Source organism: Myxine glutinosa, chromosome 3, assembly GCF_964187855.1.
Source record: "Myxine glutinosa chromosome 3, kmMyxGlut1.1, whole genome shotgun sequence".
In the NCBI taxonomy this organism is placed as follows: Eukaryota; Metazoa; Chordata; class Myxini; order Myxiniformes; family Myxinidae; genus Myxine; species Myxine glutinosa.
Genome location: NC_136263.1, coordinates 110,684,673 through 110,704,581, shown reverse-complemented (window position 1 = coordinate 110,704,581; position 19,909 = coordinate 110,684,673).

Here is a 19,909-nt window from a genome sequence, read left to right as displayed (position 1 = left end):
TATCATCAGGGCTGTTCAGGCCAGGGGACAGATTAAGTGGCGGGCTGAAGACTAGGAGTTTGGGGAAGTCACCCGCTGTTTCCTCGGGGGAAGGGCCAAGTTCCTCGCAGGTATTACGATACGTTGTGGATATCCCTTGAAGGAACCGAGAGATGATCCTGACAGATTTTATTCCGGTTTTTTGTGCCACAGCGGCAGCACTCAGCCGGCAGCTCCCAGACTCTGTCATGAGGTCTTTCACTCGTAGCAGCTTGGCATCAATAAAGCGTTGAACGAGTCCCCTATTATTCAAGCTGTTTTCCAGGAAGGGGTTGTAGCATAGGGGCTCATTCAACAACATTTCCATGTTGTATGTTGCCATTTCACGGGAAAAGGACAGGGCTTGCCAGGCGTTCATCACCCCTTGGTAAAAGGTGGGCAGCAAGGATGAATCGATTTGATGAGGGTTCATCAAGAAAAGTTCTCGGTCGTAACCCAGTTTGCATGTAAGCTGTAATATGCAGTTAGCCAGAGGCCTCCAGAGTAGGGCTTCATCTCCATATAAAAGTTGGCGCACGATATGAAGCCGGAAGACCATAATCCGGCTGCGGATATCAATAAGACCTTGGCCACCTTCAGTGAGTGGTAAGTATGCCACGGGGGGTTGGAGCCAGTGTTTCCCGCTCCAGAAAAAGTCGACAATGCTCTTTTGCAGTGTAATAAGAAGGCTCCCGGGCGGTTGTAGGCATATCATCTTATGCCATAGCATAGAGGCGACAAGATTGTTAATGACGAGAGTTCTTCCGCGGTACGAAAGTTGAAAAAGAAGTCCTTTCCAGCGGGCCAGTTTTGCCATTACCTTGTCTGGTAATCCCACCCAGTTCTGCTGCTCAAAGGTGTTGTTTCCGAGGAAAATACCGAGGTATTTAATGCCACTTTTCTGCCAGTTCACTCCTCCTGGTAGGACAATTGGCGGGCAATCCCCAGGTCCTATCCAAAGGGCTTCACTCTTCTTCCAGTTTACCTGGCCTGAACAAGCCTGACAATATGTTTTTAGTGCCTGAGCCACCGCAGTGACGTCAGCACTATTTTTTATATAAATACAGACATCATCTGCATAGGCAGAGACTTTTAGCGGTGTGGTAAGAATTGATCCAGTGAAGCCAGAAATGTGCGTACGTAACTGGAGCAGAAGAGGTTCGATGGCAAGAGAGTATAAAAGTACAGATAGCGGGCAACCTTGCCGTACTCCCCGTTGTACAGCAATGGGGCTACACAATACTTGATTAATTTTAAGAACACTGGATATATTACAATACAAAAGTTTAACGTACGAGATAAAAATAGGTCCAAACCCAAAATTCTCTAAAACTCTAAAAAGGTACATGTGGTCAATACAGTCAAAGGCTTTTCCTTGGTCAATAAAAAACAGACCAACATTCATATTAAAATTGTTACAAAACCGAATGGTATCACGGATAAGAAAGATATTATTAAAAAATAGTACGTCCAGGAATACAAAAGGATTGATGTTCTCCTATTAGTACATTCATAAAAGGTTTCATTCGATTAGACAAGGCTTTGGCTAAAATTTTATAATCCGTACATAAAACAGAAATAGGACGCCAGTTCTCTATAAGTTGAGTGTCCGCTTTCTTAGGAATTAAGGTGGTGACTGCTCTCCGGCAACTCCACGGCAGTTGTCCATCCTCTAAACATTCATTCAATACCCGCAGTAGGTGAGGTCCAATGGTGTCCCCAAAAAACTGGAAAAATTCACTTGTCAGCCCATCCAGTCCAGGGGCTTTATCAGGTTCCAAGGCCTTCAAGGCAGCGGTGAGCTCAGGTAACCTAAGAGGATCCTCCAACTGCTGCTTCTGATCATCCGCCAATGTTGGAAGGTTAGAAACAAGTTCCGATATTGCATCCTGGTTAATGTCATGCCGCATAAACCGTTGTTTAAAATGTTTCCGGGCACATTCCCTGATTCTGCCATCTTCATAAAGGAGTTCCCCATCATGGAGCAAGCGTGTAATCATTGACGAAGAGGCCCCCCTTTTAAGGCTGAAGAAGAATTTGGTTGGAGCATCAAGGTCGTGTATGTACCTCATCTTCAGGCGCAATAAAGCATTTTGTGCTCGCCTTTCGGATATGGAATTCAGTAAGGCCGTTTTTCCATGGATTTGTTGCCTCATTCCCTGGTAGCTCACACTTGCGGTTCCCTGAAGCTGTTCCTGTAATTCCAGGATTTCATCTTCAAGTAAGGTTGTGGTTTTTCTTTCCTCTTGAACACCATACGCACGATATTGTTGGCAGAACAGTCTGATGTGCGTTTTGGCATTATCCCACCATTGTCTGAGGTTTGAGAAATTCCCTTGGGAGGCAACCAGAATATTCCAAATTTCCGGAAAAATGTCCTTAAAGGTACTATCATCAAGTAAGTTGTTATTAAATTTCCAAAAAGCACTCTTGTGTTTCGGGCAGGGGGCAGAAATTTTGAGAAATGTTGCGCTGTGGTCCGAGAATCCTGATGGGCAAATTTTGGATGACAGAACGAGGCGTTCAAGTGGAGGATTAATATAAAACTTGTCCAAGCGAGCAAGTACAATATTACCCTGAATGCATCGACACCATGTGTATTGCCTGATTGATGGGTGCTGTACCCGCCATATATCTGTCAAATTCATTTGTTTTAAAAATTTGGTGAGAGGGATTGTGGAGGCAGGATGGGGCTCTGCACTGTTCCTGTCTAGTTGGGGTTGGAGGGTGCAATTAAAATCTCCACCAATACAAACATGATTGTCTTGGTTTTTTAGGGCGTTTTGGCTGTCGAGGGACGTTAGGTGTGTCCCAAGGTCATTAAAAAAAACTCGCCGAGCTACAGGCGTACTTGGGGCATAGATATTAAAAATAGTATAGAATTTTCCATAGTAGTGGAATTCTAGGGATGCTAGGGATCCCTTGTGTATTTCGTCGAATTTAAGCGATGAAGGCGAAAAGGAGGGGCTAAGAATTATTGCGACACCGCCTTTGCGGGAGTCACCGTTACTAAAGAAGGACAGGCCGGGGAAGAGCCTACACCACTCTGCGACACAGCAGTCGTTGGCATGGGTCTCTTGTAAGAGGGCAATGTCAACTTTCTTCTGTAATAAAAAATCCCTTACTTGAACTTTACGGACAGAGCTACATCCTCCGTTAATATTCAGGCTACAAATGGAAAAACTCATTACAGCTATAAGGAGGAGTGACCACCACTCAATTTTTTGATAGCAGTTCATTCTTGGCTTTTTGCAACCACTTCTTTAAACGGTGACGTTGGGAGGAATTGAAATTAAAAACGTGGGGCCGTTTTACCATCAGTTTCGCGGAATGTATAAAATCAGGTAGCTCCGGAAAAAAGGTTTATATTACAACATTCCTTTTTCGGAATGTGTCCTTAAGAAACCTTTTTATCTCGGAGGGAGGGATTGGAGGGATTTCTTCTTCCTTAAGGCTACCACATTCACTAACAGAGTCATCTATATCAGATGGCTCAGATGGTGTGTCACACTGGTTTTCATCATTTATCTCCTCACCGTCATCACATCCCTCCACGTTATCGGATGGGGCATAGTCCATAGAGGGGGGGGACGGGGAGGGAGAGAAATGAGCCATCTTCAGGGGAGGGGGGGGGTACTAATTTTTGTGGTTCAACCATATCAGTTTCTAGGTCAGTAGACAAGGGCGAGGATTCATCCACATCTATGTCCTCCAATACCGAGAAACGATTTTCTGTGACGAGGGACAAATCTAGGCCAGAGAGGAGGGGCTGTCGGTTTTCAGTTGTAGGTTTTTAAAAGAGATGACCGTTTTCATCTGTTGTTTGCAGATGTCTTTTTCCTTTTGGGCAGACTAATTGAAACTCGTCCTGGTTAGTGGGAAGAGATTGCAAGGGTTTGGGGGGAGGGGGGGGGAGGGAGGACGTGATCATCGGGAGGGGGATCCCATCGGCTACCACGGCGGGAGAGGTAGGATCAGTTATAGCAGGCAACAAGCTGTGATTGGACGATGTCGCCTGGGGGGTGAGATCTATAGTTAACAGGAGATGGCTGCAATTAGATCCTTCAGTAGAGGGAGGGGCCCCTGTTTCAAGGGGAGGGGAGGGGGGTACGGCGGGGGGGTTTGGATTGGTGGTAAGAGGGCTTGGGTCGGTGGTGGACAGATTGGGATCAGTGGTGGTAAGGCTTGGGTCGATGGTGGGAAGGTTCGGGTCGGTGGTGGGAGGGCTTGGTTCGGTGGCGGGAGGGCTTGGTTCGGTGGTGGGAAGGTTTGTTTCGGTGGTGGGAAGGCTTGGGTCGGTGGTGGGAGGGCTTGGGTCAGTGGTGGAAGGGTTTGGACCGGTGGTGGGAAGGTGGGGGGGTTGCTTATGCCCGGTTCGGAGGGGAGGTTGCACTTGTGGAGAATTCTCTTTTCGGGGGCAGTCATGCTTAACATGCCCAAATTGTCCGCAGCCAAAACATTTTAGAACGTTGGTGGACACGTACACTGTATATTCGTTCTGTTGATGTTTTAATTTTATTATAAGGTTTAAATCCTTCTGGGAATTTTTTAAAATCATAAACACTTGCCGCCGGAATGAAACCACGTGCCTTAAATCGTTGTTTCGTGACCCGAAGGGAATCATGGAAATACGAGACACGATGGTACCGTATCGGGACAACTCTTTAATTAGTACATCGTCGGATACAAATGGGGGGCAATTTGATATCACGACTTTTATCGCTGGGCTATCTAGTGGGGAAATCATTACAAATAAATCTGGATCGATTGTCAAACCCTGTTCGACAATTTGTGGGACACAATCCACGTCGGACAAAAAAATAACGATCCGCTTGTTCATCCGTGAAGCGGCAACAACCTTGTCGATCCCGACAACACGACCGGTTGCGAGGACAACGTCCTCGACACTAACCTCACGTTCAAGAGGTACACAAAAGAACCCGTGCTTACGGGTCAGGCTCTGAAAGGCCGTTAATCGAGATAGTGCAGTTGCCATGCTGGAACAGCTGCACTTACAACCCCTCCCCAACTCGGGGAGGGTGAATATATAATACAATCTTCCCTACCCGAACTCCGGGGATGGGAAGCAATCAGACCTCTCCGATTTCCCTAACTTCGGAAAAGGGAGGCAACAAAACAAACTGAAGGAAGGATAAACGAAAGGAAAAAAAGGAAATAGAGGTTTAAGATGAAGGAGCAAACACCGATCGGGCGACGCCCAAAAACGGCGAACCCTTACCAGCGATCACCCTGTGCTCTCCGGCTCTCTCTCCCGTCTCAACGTATATGGGAATCACCAGGAAGACTCCACGAACAGGTACAAGGACACAGAGGGGGGAAAACGGGGGGGGGGGGGGAATGGAGCAACAACACAGAGCACTCGCAGGCCTCCACAAGCAGACGCCATGACAGTACAACCAGCATGCAAACGACCAGCAGGGGGCGCGAGAGAGAGAGAGCGAGAGAGAGAGAGAGAGAGAGAGAGAGAGAGAGAGAGAGAGAGAGAGAGAGAGAGAGAGAGAGAGAGAGCACACGAGAGCGCACGCACAGTCCGGTGTTGAGAGGGTCCTAAGCCGGCGGTCTGGGAAGGCTGCCGGGGGGATGTCTTTTATTCACTTTGTGGCTGTGTTTAATGGCTTTCGGCTATAGCTGATCTGTTTGTTGGTGTTCGACAAACATTGGGTTTTCTCGGTTACGAACGTTTCTTTGGTCAAGTTAGAATGGCGGGCGAACGTTTCCGCATTGATACGTATGAATCGCTAACTCGTAAACACGGGCTAGTTTGTGTTCCTCCCAACGAGGTGGAAATAAACGATGTGCTTTCCACCATTGGAAACTTCGTTGGTGCACACAGTATTCGCGCTGCCTCTCGTATGAATAAGAAATTCGTCGTATTTTTGACCGAGGAGCACATGGTAGCGAGTGTAGTTGAACAAGGGTTGTTCATTGAACCGAACACGTTCCTCTCTGTGTTCGCTTTACAAGCCCCTACGGTAAAGATTAACATCAGTAATATCCCGCCATTTATTAGAAATGAGGATTTACGTGAACAATTAAGCAAGTTTGGTAAGGTCGTATCGAGGATTTTTTTTATTTTTTTATTTTTTTTGTATACTGAATCGAGGCTCGTGAAAGAGCTAACATTTATTTCACAAACAAATCAACCAGACAAACAAAATATACAAAAAGAGGGAGCGGAAGACAAGATGGGGAGAGAAGGGGAAGCACACAACCACAACATTTGAGAGCAGGGAGAAGTGTGGGAGGGAGAGGGCTTGGGGGCAGGAGGCGTGGGAAGGGGAGGGGGGGGGGGAGAGGTATAAAACACAAGGGGACCGAAATTAGCGGGGGTAGAAAAGATCAAAGGTTTTGGATGGGGGAGGATAAGAGATGGTGGTGAACAGCTGTTTTAAAGACCTGGAGGGTGGAGTGGGATTGAAGAGAGTGAGGGAGTTTGCTCCAGAGGTGGGAGAAAAGAGGAATGAAGGAGTGAAGGTGAGCAGAAAGTCTTGATTTTGGCAGTTTAACCATAAGAGGGTTGCAGGCAGATCTTGTGCGACCTGTAGGAATATTTAGGGGACAGAGCCCAGAGAGGGCTGGGGGGGGGCAAGGCCAGAGAGGAGTCGGTAGAAGACAGAAAGACCACCAACCTGCCTGTGGTGAGTGAGTGAAAGGCCCTTGGAGTTAGCTTCATCGCGGGAGATTCCAATGATTCTGAACGCTTTGGTTTCAACAGCGTGAAGACGGGCTAGGTGTGAGGCAGGAGCACCAGACCAGAGGGGAGAGCAGTATTCCATAGAGCTGCGGATGAAAGCCTTGTATGTGGTGAGGAGCTCAGGTGTGCCAAGGAAGGACTTCGCACGATGGAGGATGCCCAGTCGGCGACTGGCTTTGGAGGCCAGATTTGAAATGTGGTTTTCCCAGGAAAGATCATGGCAAATAGTGAGACCCAAAAGCTTGAGTGACAGAACTTCTTGGAGAGGATTATTCAGAAAGTGGATGGGAGGGTTTTCCAGTCGGTCTTTTCGGAGAGACATCGTAAGAGTGTGAGATTTATCAGGATTGAAAGACATGTTCCATTTGTTTGCCCAGTCTGTGATTTTGTCCAGGTCTGCAGAGAGTGAGGAGGCTGCAGACTGCCGATCTGAGGGATGAGGAATGGAGCAACAGAGAGTAGAGTCGTCAGCAAAGAGATAGAGAGGATTTTCAAGAGAGTCAGAGAGATCATTGATGAAGACCAGAAAAAGCACAGGGCCCAGAACACTACCTTGGAGAACTCCAGCCTGAACAGGGAGAGGAGATGAGAGAAACCCATTCAGGGCCACACATTGACTACGACCAGAGAGGAAGTCCACCAGACATGCGTGGAGATTTCCATGGATACCAAAGGAGGAGCGTTTGGTGAGCAGAGCAGGGTGCCAGACCGTATCGAAGGCACGTGAAATGTCAAGGGAGACAGCTCTAATTTCCTGTTTGGCGTTGAGGACCTCCATCCATTGTTGAGAAAGCAGAAGCAGCATGTCCAGAGTAGAGTGACCAGGTCTGAAACCAAATTGATGATCAGAGATCAAGCCATTGGAGAAGAGGAAAGATTTCATATCTGAAGCAATGATGGATTCCATGACTTTGCTGATAATTGAGAGAAGGCTGATTGGTCTGTAGTTGCTGGGATCTGTTTTTGCACCTTTTTTGTACAAAGCGGTGATGTTGGCTGATTTCCAAGCAGATGGCAGATGACCTTGAGCAAAAGAGAGGGTGAAGAGAACAGAAAGAGGGAGTGAAAGAGCGGAAGAACATGATTTTAGGACCCGTGGGCTGATGCCGTCAGGACCAGTTGCAGAATCAGAGTCGAGGGTTGACAGATACTTTTCCACCTTTCGATGGTTCCGATGCTAAATGTTTGTGATGGATTCAAACATGTCATGTCCTTTAAGAGAGTGGTGTACATGATATTGCCTGAAAATGTAAAAACGCTCAATGTCGTGTTGTGTGTGAGAATCAACGGCTTTGAATACAAAATGTATGCCTCTTCGGAGGCTATGACGTGTTTCGAGTGTGGGGCTTACGGGCATGTGAGGAGTGCCTGCCCCCAATGCGGTTACACCGCAAGAAAGCGGAGGATTGGTGAGGAGTGACTCCTCTTCACCGCACACTGAAGGGAAGGAGGCAGATCGAGCGGTTAAGCCACCCACCGCACCGACTGCGGTAAGCGAAGCGCTAGACCCGACCACCCCGACTGGGGGGGAAGTGATAGATTTAGAACGTGAGGTGACTAACCCCGCCCCCCCCCCCCCCCCCACCTAAGGTGGGAATGAAGGTGGTTGAACCCTCTCCTATTTCGTCCACTATACACGACAGTGCGGACGATATCATGGAAGTATCGGTAGCGGACACCAGGAAAAAAGGTCAGAAGCGTTCAAGTGATGAATCCTGTGATTCCAAAGAAAAACAAAATAAGATTCAGATCGTGTCAGGCTCGCAGGACCTCCAGGGTGAGGCCTACACCGGAAACTCCTTGGCGGTAACGGAGATGGTACCGGAAGTGTGTGTACGTGAGGAAGATTCGCTTGCACAACTTGCCGAGATTCTGCATGACCCGGAAAATAGTCGATCCTCTCAGGATGTGGTAAGTCCTTGTCCTGATAACCAAACTCACTCAGACGAGTTAGCAGCTGGATCTGCTAATGAGGAGAAAATAGATAAAGGGGAAAGTCCTTGCGACTGTGAGGATAACGTTAACCCTTCCCTGACAGATAAAAATGAAAGGGATGATGAGGTGGGGGACATACTTATAGCCACAGGGGATATGGTAAATTTGGAAGGGTCTGCAAAGAGTGCGGAGGTCCTTGACCCTGTAGGATTGCTGTTTCCAAAACTAAGTGTTCAACAAAAAGTAGGAAAAGGTGCAGATCAAGATGAAGCACTTGATTCTGATGAAACCTCTTCTACTCCACTCTTTAGTGCTTTAAGTGCTCAAGAGAGTGAGGCGGGTGATGACAACACCATCACCAGGATTTCTCAAGAAAATGTTATTAAGTTCCTTGATGAAACGTTCAGGAAAAGACATGTAAAAATCAAAGACTACTTTCCGAATCTGCATGATTTTATTTTGACTGCAAAGAACATGATTCGTGAACCTTATCAGGTTAACATGTCAGAACCTCAATTCCAGAGGCTAAGAAAATGTGTAACTCGAGCGGGCAAGGAACTGTATGAATAGTTAACAGAGTGGAGATAAAAGTAGCATCCTTAAACATCAACGGTGGTCGCAGTTGTGTGCGTCGCCTCCAGGTGTTTCAAATTTTTTAGAATGAAAAAATTGATGTGCTGATGTTACAAGAGACGCATGCAAATCTGTCTTCTGAGGTTGAGTGGTGTAATATCTTTAAAGGTTGTTACTTTTTCTCCAGTGCTTTCGTTGATGCCAAGGCTGGTGTGGCAGTAGTGTTACATCCTAGACTCCAGCCGTTGGAGATCAAATGTAGGGAAATTTGCAAGGGCCATTTACTATCTGTGGAGTTTGTCAGTGGTAATCAAAAGATTTGCACGACGAATGTATACTGCCCTAGTGCTAACTCTGCAAGAAGTGCGTTTCTTCACAAGTTAGCGGGTTTTTTAAGCACTATTGACCTGTCCATGTTGGTTTGTCTGGGGGGAGACTACAACTGTACCCTCAACCCACAACTTGATAGAAACACTCCTGAACCTCATCCACCGAGTGCAAGGCCTTTGGCACAGCTCGTTAAAAAATTTCAACTTGTGGATGTGTGGCGGGTACAGAACCCTAACATCCGGCAGTACACGTGGGTTTGTGCCGCAAGAAATCTTTTGACAATGGCTCGTTTGGATAGAATTTATGTTAACCATGATAAGGTAAATCTTGTCAAGAATTCTTATATAAGGCCATCTTGTTTTTCTGATCATCACATGGTCGTTGTTGTATGTGGCTTACCTCATCACGTTTGTAGAAGTGCACATTGGACTTTCAATGTCAAACTTTTACAAAGTGAGCATTTCAAAGAAGCATTCAGGATGGTATGGAAGGAATGTGAAATGCAAAAGTTTTCCTACCTAAATTTAAGGCAATGGTGGGATTGCACAAAATCCCAAATTAAGTGTTTTTGCCAGCAATACTGCCGTTATAATACATGTAACACACTCGGTGTGATATCTGCCTTAAAATACGATATACTTTATTGTGAGCAGAAATCTGGAATGTCCAACGAAAATGTCCAGCAGTTGTCAGAGAAAAGAACAATACTGGCTGAAATGGTGAAAGAGCGTGCATCTGGTGCTTTCGTCCGACTGCGAATGGACAATATCCAACTTGACAAACCAAACAAAGACTTTTTCAATTTGGAAAAGACAGCCAAGATCCCTCAACAAATTCATGCCTTGCGTTCTGCTGCCGGTGCGCTTCTGTCTTCTCAAAGTGACATCAAGAATAAATTACGAAACTTTTATTCAAAGCTGTTTGCCTTGAGAACGGTGAACCAGGAAAACAGAAACGGGATGCTTGAACTGCTCCCATCTCTATCTGAAGACCAGCAACAACAACTGGAGCCTGGAATCTCTCTCGGAGAACCTACTACTGCTCTTAAAGGAATCCAAGATGGGAAAGCCCCTGGACTTGATGGCCTCCCAGTTGAATTTTACAAGGCCTTTTGGGACATTCTAGGCCCTACTCTACTTGACATATTTCATGATAGCCTTGAACAAGGTGAATTGCCATTAAGTTGCCGGAGGTCAGTTTTGTGTCTCCTTCCAAAAAAAGGGAACTTGCAAGACGTCACAAATTGGCGGCCTGTGTCACTCCTAAATACGGACTATAAAATATTGTCGAAGGCGCTCGCGATACGTCTAAAGGAAGTCATCCCCCTTTTGATTGATATGGATCAGTCTTATTGTGTTCCTGAGCGTTCTATTTACGATAACATTTTTTTGGTGAGAGCCTTGATCAGTCTCAGTCGTACTACATCTCATGGTTTTGGTTTGGTTCTTTTAGATCAAGAAAAAGCTTTTGACAGTGTTGACCATTCTTTTTTGTTTGCTGTACTAAGGAGAGCTGGTTTTGGACAAAATTTTGTTTCCTATGTTAAGTTGTTGTATGAAAATGCATCCTATCTGTTGAAGGTAAACAACAGCTTATGTCACCCTTTTCCCTTTCAGTGAGGCATCCGTCAGGGCTGCCCGCTTTCAGGTATGCTCTACAGTCTCTCGGTCGAACCTTTACTGGCTTTGCTCTGCAACTCAGTGGAAGGAGTCTCTTTAACAAAAAACTACAAAATGGTTACTTCAGCTTATGCGGATGACATTTGTGTTGCTGTTTCCAGCCAAAATTATGTGGTGAGGTCTCTCGATGTCTGTCCCAGTTTGAGCTCACTTCCATGGCAAAAGTAAATTGGAGTAAAAGTGTTGCCTTATGGGTGGGCCCCAGTCCACCTTCCTCAGCTCTGCCTGTTACCAGGAGGAATGCAGTGGAATAAAGAGGGGTTTAAATATTTGGGGTTATTTCTCGGAGTCCAAGCATATGAACAAAAAAATTGGGAGGGTTTCTTGGAAAGAATTAAGCAGAAACTGGCTAGATGGAAACGGTTGCACCACCTTCTATTGCTTAAGGCAAGGGTGACAATAATAAATAACCTGGTGGTTCCTTTTATTTGGCATAAAGTTATCCCCCTCCAACCTCTGAGATACGTGGTCACAGGCATTCAGAGAGTTCTAACTCAGTTTTTCTGGGGAGGCCACCATTGGCTTGGACCAGACATGGTGTGCAGACCCCGAAATTCAGGTGGCCAAAGCTTGATACATGTTCCGAGTCGGATAATGGCTTTCCGCATGTTGACGATAAAGCGTTTATTGTATGGTGAGTGTGTTCCGTGGCGGCCTCTCACAAATGCTTGGCTGCAGGAAGCAGATGGGTTGAAGTATGACCGAGAGCTCTTCCTCATGGACCTGCAGCATGTCAACACGACTCTGCTCCCCGAGTTTCATCAGAGCCTTTTGAATGCCTGGCAAGTCCTTGGAATACAATGATTAGAGGTGTCCTATGATGCCAAAAAATATATGCATTAGCCATTGGTTCTGAATCCTTTATTCCCTGAAATTTCAACCTCCAGGTCATTTATGCATTGCTTCACCAGTAATGGAATAAACAGAGTGCGAGACCTGATGAAGCCTTCCCTAAATGGATGGTTATCCACCGGTTCTCTCACATCAAAAGTGGGGGTTCAGTCATCTAGAATGGTGGACAAAGTTTTGAGAGCTGTGATTAAAACTTTCAGGGAATTAAATATCGGGTGGACTGGGGCAGATGAAGTGGTGGCTCTCTCTTCTGAAGATGAAGACTTTCTTCTCTATTTCCCCGAGCTCCAAATCACCTTTAAAAAAAAACAACAGTGTGTCTTCTCAAATTCAGATGGTTGTGGTGTGTTTCATGTGATGGGAAAAAAAGTTATTTATGGGATATGCCAAGAGGTGCTCATACCGGGTTTCACAAAACCTTTAAAAAATCGGTGGGAGGAGATCATTCCGGCTAGTTCGTTACAATCTCCAGTGTGGAAAGAGATGTATAGGTCTCCAACTTTAGGTCGAACCAGAGACTTAAATTGGAGATTAGTTCATCAGGCCCTGGTCACCAAATACTTACTTAATAAGTTTGATCCCTCTGTACAGAATGTTTGTCCTTTTTGTGAAGAGGCTGAAAATGTGACCCATGCTTTCGTGAAATGTAGGAGATTGGTACCCCTTTTTTGTTTCCTCCAACAGTTATTTTATAAATCTAAGTTTGTTTTTTCTGTTGCAATTTTTGTGTATGGCATTGAAAGGAGCACCAAGAGCAAGACAGCGGTCCCTTTCTTGAATTTTCTGTGCGGAATTGCTAAACTTGCAATTTATAAAACTAGGAAGATCAAATTGAGTGGCAGAGATGAAAATGTGCTGTTTTGCTTAAAGGAATAGTGTCGGCCCGGATAAGTTTCGGCAGTGTGAACGACGTTTTTTTTACAGATGAGGTGTTGAGTTTGTTTTTGTAAATTTTACTTATGTTCAATGTCCACATATACATGTATATACATCCTTTTTGCTTGAACAACTTTCTTTTCTTGGAAAAATTTGTGGTGTTTTTCCGTGTGTTTTGATACTTTTATAATAAAAGCACACAAAAATCAAACTCTCTCTCTCTCTCTCTCTCTCTCTCTCTCTCTCTCTCTCTCTCTCTCTCTCTCTCTCTCTCTCTCTCTCTCTCGAAAAATGCACTATCTCGATTTACGGCCTTTCAGAGCCTGACCCGTAAGCACGGGTTCTTTTGTGTACCTCCGGAACGTGAGGTGAGTGTCGAGGACGTTGTCCTCGCAACCGGTCGTGTTGTCGGGATCGACAAGGTTGTTGCCGCTTCGCGGATGAACAAGCGGATCGTTATTTTTTTGACCGACGTGGATTGTGTCCCACAAATTGTCGAACAGGGTTTGACAATCGATCCAGATTTATTTGTTATGATTTCCCCACTAGATAGCCCAGCGATAAAAGTCGTGATATCCAATTGCCCCCCATTTGTATCCGACGATGTACTAATTAAAGAGTTGTCCCGATACGGTACCATCGTGTCTCGTATCTCCGTGATTCCCTTCGGGTCACGAAACAACGATTTAAGGCACGTGGTTTCATTCCGGCGGCAAGTGTTTATGATTTAAAAAAATTCCCAGAAGGATTTAAACCTTATAATAAAATTAAAACATCAACAGAACGAATATACAGTGTACGTGTCCACCAACGTTCTAAAATGTTTTGGCTGCGGACAATTTGGGCATGTTAAGCATGACTGCCCCCGAAAAGAGAATTCTCCACAAGTACAACCTCCCCTCCGAACCGGGAATAAGCAACCCCCCCACCTTTCCACCACCGATCCAATCCCTTCCACCACCGACCCAAGCCTTCCCACCACCGACCCAAGCCTTCCCACCACCGAACCAAACCCTCCCACCACCGAACCAAGCTTTCCCGCCAACGAACCAAGCCCTCCCACCACCGACCCGAACCTTCCCACCATCGACCCAAGCCTTACCACCACTGATCCCAATCTGTCTACCACCGACCCAAGCCCTCCTACAACCGATCCAAACCCCCCCGCCGTACCCCCTTCCCCTCCCCTTGAAACAGGGGCCCCTCCCTCTACTGAAGGATCTAATTGCAGCCATCTCCTGTTAACGATAGACCTCCCCCCCCAGGCGACATCGTCCAATCACAGCTTGTTGCCTGCTATAACTGATCCTACCTCTCTCGCCGTGGTAGCCGATGGAAATCCCCTCCCGATGATCACGCCCCCCGTCCCCCCCCCCCCTCCCCCCAAACCCTTGCAATCTCTTCCCACGAACCAGGACGAGTTTCAATTAGTCTGCCCAAAAGGAAAAAGACATCTGCAAACAACAGATGAAAACGGTCATCTCTTTAAAAAACCTACAACTGAAAACCGACAGCCCCTCCTCTCTGCCCTAGATTTGTCCCTCGTCACAGAAAATCGTTTCTCGGTATTGGAGGACATAGATGTGGATGAATCCTCGCTCTTGTCTACTGACCTAGAAACTGATATGATTGAACCGCAAAAATTAGTACCCCCCCCCCCTCCCCCGAAGATGGCTCATTTCTCTCCCTCCCCGTCCCCTCCCTCTATGGACTATGCCCCATCCGATAACGTGGAGGGATGTGATGACGGTGAGGAGATAAATGATGAAAACCAGTGTGACACACCATCTGAGCCATCTGATATAGATAAATCTGTGAGTGAATGTGGTAGCCTTAAGGAAGAAGAAACCCCTCCAATCCCTCCCTCCGAGATAAAAAGGTTTCTTAAGGACACATTCCGAAAAAGGAATGTTGTTATAGAAACCTTTTTTCCGGAGCTACCTGATTTTATACTTTCCGCTAGATTGATGGTAAAACGGCCCCACGTTTTTAATTTCAATTCCTCCCAACGTCACCGTTTAAAGAAGTGGTTGCAAAAAGCTAAGAATGAACTGCTATCAAAAAATTGAGTGGTGGTCACTCCTCCTTGTAGCTGTAATGAGTTTTTCCATTTGTAGCCTGAATATTAACGGAGGATGTAGCTCTGTCCGTAAAGTTCAAGTAAGGGATTTTTTATTACAGAAGAAAGTCGACATTGCCCTCTTACAAGAGACCCATGCCAACGACTGCTGTGTCGCAGAGTGGTGTAGGCTCTTCCCCGGCCTGTCCTTTTTTAGTAACGGTGACTCCCGCAAAGGCGGTGTCGCAATAATTTTTAGCCCCTCCTTTTCGCCTTTGTTACATATTTATGTGAATGTATGTGAATTACTATTCAGGTCTTTGCTTATCAATGTGTAGTCGATAAAGGCTTGTTGTGATTAAAGGGTCAGGAGCCCTTCTGGGAAAAAGGAGACCGGAAACGGAAGGAAAAAAGACACGAGGTCCGGGAGAAGCGACGATTCTTCTTCTTCCTCGCCCAGCTCTGAGGAGAGTGGGGATCGAAATTGAGCAGCGTGGAAAAGCTGCGTTCCCCAAGCCTGTCTGGCGAGAGGAGTTACCGGGACGTGTAACTACCCTTTTGACACGTCAAGTTGCCGTGGGTCCGTGCACGGACCCAGCGTCCGGCACAGTTCGCCGCACCGTCTACAAGGACGCGTATGGGTCGCACTTTGGGGCCTCGTGCGCGTTGCAAGCGGCGCTTGCTTTGCCCGCTTCGCTTGGCCAGGAGGGGTGTGCTGCAGCCGTGGTTCCCGGTACGGTACGTGCCCGGTGGAAGCACGTCCGCCCGGGGTTCGTTCAACCGCCCATGTGCGGCGAAGCCGACAATCATCTTGGTCAGGAGGGGCCCAGAGACATTGTGAGGGACAGAGACCAAAGGGGTCGTGAGTACCCAAGGGGTCGGGAGTGGGGAAAGGGGACACACGTATGTAAGATGGCCATCTTAATCATCTCGGGGATTGATTGTTGATTGTGGATTGTTGATGGTTGATTGCTCGGGGAATATATCATTGATTATTCCGGATCCTTGGTGTGGGGTTTTTTCTTGGTTGGAATTCATATTGATTGCGTTACGAAAGCGCATACATAATAAATCTTTGTGGCGGAGTTCCTCTCACGGTCCGGGGGTCACCGAGACCAGGTAGTCACCGGGAGGACCACGTAACAGAATTGGGGGCTCGTCCAAATTACGATTTGCGGATTCGCAATTGGGTCTACGTCCGGGATCTAAAATTGTATAAAATAATATTTTTATTAATTAAAATTTATTAATTAAGTATTAATTGGTAAATTTTTGGGGAAAGTGGGGTAAAGTCTTGGGTGAAGGTTAACAGGTGTTAACGATAGGCACCATGGCGTTTGTGGCACAGAACTTTGCGGTAACCCCGAGTGAGGCACAGTTCCGAGCGTTACTAAAGTCGGACCTCTTGAAATTGGCCAAACATTTTAACTTGGAGGTCCGAACTAATTTGAGGAAGGCAGAGTTGCAGACCACGGTGATACAGTCTATGGTGGGATTAGGAACATGGGACGAGTTAGCCTGGCAGTGGCTACCCGAAGAACCAGAAGACGTTGAGCTCCGGAAACTGGAGTTGCAATTACGGAGCCAGGAACGGATCAAAGAAGAAGAAAGGAAAGCAGAAAAGGAAAGAGCAGAAGAAGAAAGGAAAGCAGAAAAGGAAAGAGCAGAAGAAGAAAGGAAAGCAGAAGAGAGGAGAGAAGAGAAACAAGCAGAGGAAAGGAGAGTGGAACGAGAACTCCAGGAAAGGTTAAAAGAAGAAGAAAGGAAAGCAGAAGAGAGGAGAGAAGAGAAACAAGCAGAGGAAAGGAGAGTGGAATGAGAACTCCAGGAAAGGTTAAAAGAAGAAGAAAGGAAAGCAGAAGAGAGGAGAGAAGAGAAACAAGCAGAGGAAAGGAGAGTGGAACGAGAACTCCAGGAAAGGTTAGCAGAAGAAGAAAGGAAAGCAGAAAAGGAAAGAGCAGAAGAAGAAAGGAGAGTGGAATGAGAACTCCAGGAAAGGTTAGAAAGGATGAAAACAGAGGAAAGGAAAGCAGAAGCAGAGGAGAGGAGAGCTGCAAGGGAACTCGAAGCAGAGGAGAGAAAAGCGGAAAGGGAATTGAAGGAACGTGACATGGCGCTTCAGCAAGAAATTTAATTCAAGGAGCTGGAGTTAATGAGAGAACGGGGAGAGGTACCACCCTTGCTGACGGGGTCGACACCTAGCCAGAACACCTGGGATGTGGGCAGACATGTGAGGCTGGTTCCACCCTTCAGTGAAAAGGAAGTCGCTAAATTTTTTCCGCACTTTGAGAAAGTGGCTCGACAGTTAAACTGGCCGGAGGAGGCCTGGACCATACTAGTACAAAGTGTGCTGGTGGGAAAAGCTCAAGAGATTTATTCGGCGCTACCAATGGACCAATGTGCAGATTATGAGGTATTGAAGAAGCACATCCTCAAAGCCTATGAGTTGGTTCCGGAAGCTTACCGGCAAAAATTCAGGAATGCCAGGAAGAGGGAGAGTGAGACCCATGTGGAGTTTGCCAGAGTGAAAGAAAACATGTTTGATCGGTGGTGTGAGTCAAAAGGAGTCGGGAAAGACTTCGAAACATTGCGTGACTTGATCCTGGTGGAGGAATTTCAACAGTGTGTCCACGAGGACATCAAAGTGTACCTGCAGGAAAAGAAAGTACCAAAGTTGTGGGACGCAGCCACCATGGCAGATGATTATGCCTTAACACACCGGATAGGGGTCCACAAACCTAACTCCTCGCCTAGACTTCAGCAGGGGAGTTATGGAACACCCGGTGCGGAGAACGACCTTACATGGCGGCGGCCTCGAGAGGATTATGGGGACAACGCGGATACCCCACCTGTTCGAAATCAGAGGGCTGCGGGCCCAAGACAAACTTATATTTCGGGGGGCCCGAGGCAGACCACGAGTTTTTCCTCTGGGCCTACTTGCGCTTTTTGTAAGAAACCTGGACACTTGATGTCCAGTTGTTACCGCATGAAAAGGGAAGACCCAGAGCGGAGTCCGACTATTACCACTCCGAATGCGATGGCAAGCGTAAGAAATCGCCCACAGAAGAGTTACCGACCATTTATTTATGAGGGGTTGGTCTCACTCAAGGGAGACTTGACTAACCCAAGACTGGTTAGGGTTTTGAGGGACACAGGAGCCCATCAATCCTTAATGCTTGAAGGCATTTTGCCATTGTCAAAGAGTACCGCAACGGGTGATAGTGTTCGGTTACAAGGGATCGGTGGCTGTGTTAGTGCCCCACTTCATGTCATCCATTTGGAATCCGATTTGGTGTCAGGACTGGTCACCGTCGGTTTACAAGCCCGCTTCCTGTAGAGGGAGAATCTGTGATTATTACCTTCGCAAAAGCGGAAGGTTATGTTTTGATCGCTGTGTATTTATTTGTATGTCTGTGTGTGTGTGTGTATGTTATTCGCATAACTCAAAAAGTATTCAACCGAATTGCATGAAATTTGGTGGGATGATTGGTTATTATACGGGACACATTTGATTAGATTTTGGGAGCAATCGGGTCAAAGGTCAAGGTCAAGGTCACGAAAAGGTCAAAATCGTATTTTTGTTGTTCTGTTCCCTACACTCCCATGCCAAGTACAGAACAGTAGCTGCGGCGAAGGTATGCGCTCTACCGAGTGCCCGTTCTAGTTGGGAATGATTTGGCCGGGGGGCAAATTTATGGTAACCCGAGGGTAGGTAAAGAGCACAGCAGGGAAAATAACACCCCACCAGCTCGGGATGGCGACAAAAGTTCCAAGTTATTTGTAGGGGGACTGAACTTCAACACAGAGGAAGAAGTTCTGACCTCTGTCTTCAACAGATATGGGCCGCTGGTGGAAGTGCGGGTGGTAAAAGACAGGGAAACGCAACGGTCAAGAGGGTTCGGCTTTGTCAAGTTTGCAAGCACAAGAGACGCCAGGGAGGCAGAGAAGAATTGGAATGGTAAGGATTTGGAGGGTCGGACCATAACAGTAGGGAAGGCATTTCGTAGGCGTCGAGAGGTCTACAGAAGAGGACAACTTGGCAGTAGTTTTGGGGTTGGCAGCAGCCGATATTACTATGGAGGCTCCCAGAGTTATGGCACCTCCCGAAAAAATGAATGTCAGAGCACTGGCCGAGAAGGAGACCACCAGTCAGGTAACGGCTGGGACAAGTGGTCCCACCGTAACTGTTAGGAGTCTGGAGAAGTTGAAGCACTATATATACGGGGGAGCCGCCGAGCCGGGGCTCCTACACGGACTAACCGTGAACGCCACGTTCTTAAAGGCGTCCAGGTAGTGAACTTTCCTGCACGGACTAACCGTGAACTCCCCGTTCTTAAAGGCGTCCATGTAATGAACTTTCCTCCCCGGACTAACCGTGAACTCCACATTCCTTAAGGCGTCCATGTAGGGAATACTCCGCTGGGCCTCCCGAAAAAGTGCTATAGAGAGGTTTAAATTTGGGGGCTTTGGTCACCACCTCTTAACCGTCATTCAAGAGAAACTAGAAGTGGTTGACGCTTGGTCCAGAGGGAATTAATCTAGGGGATTGTGTGAAATTTTGTTGCTTTATTTTGAAGTGATGACTGTGCCCAGGGGGAACTGATTAGTTGGGGGGGGGGGGGGGTGAGTTATCTGGTTTGTTTATCCAAGTTGGCCGGCAAAGAAAGTTTTCGCTGGGTTCAAACTTTCTTTCTTGAAGGGGGGGAGTGTTACATATTTATGTGAATGTATGTGAATTACTATTCAGGTCTTTGCTTATCAATGTGTAGTCGATTAAACTGTGATTAAAAGTTTAATCACAGGGTTGTTGATTAATCACTTTTAAGATTAAAAGGGTTGTTGTGATTAAAGGGTCAGGAGCCCTTCTGGGAA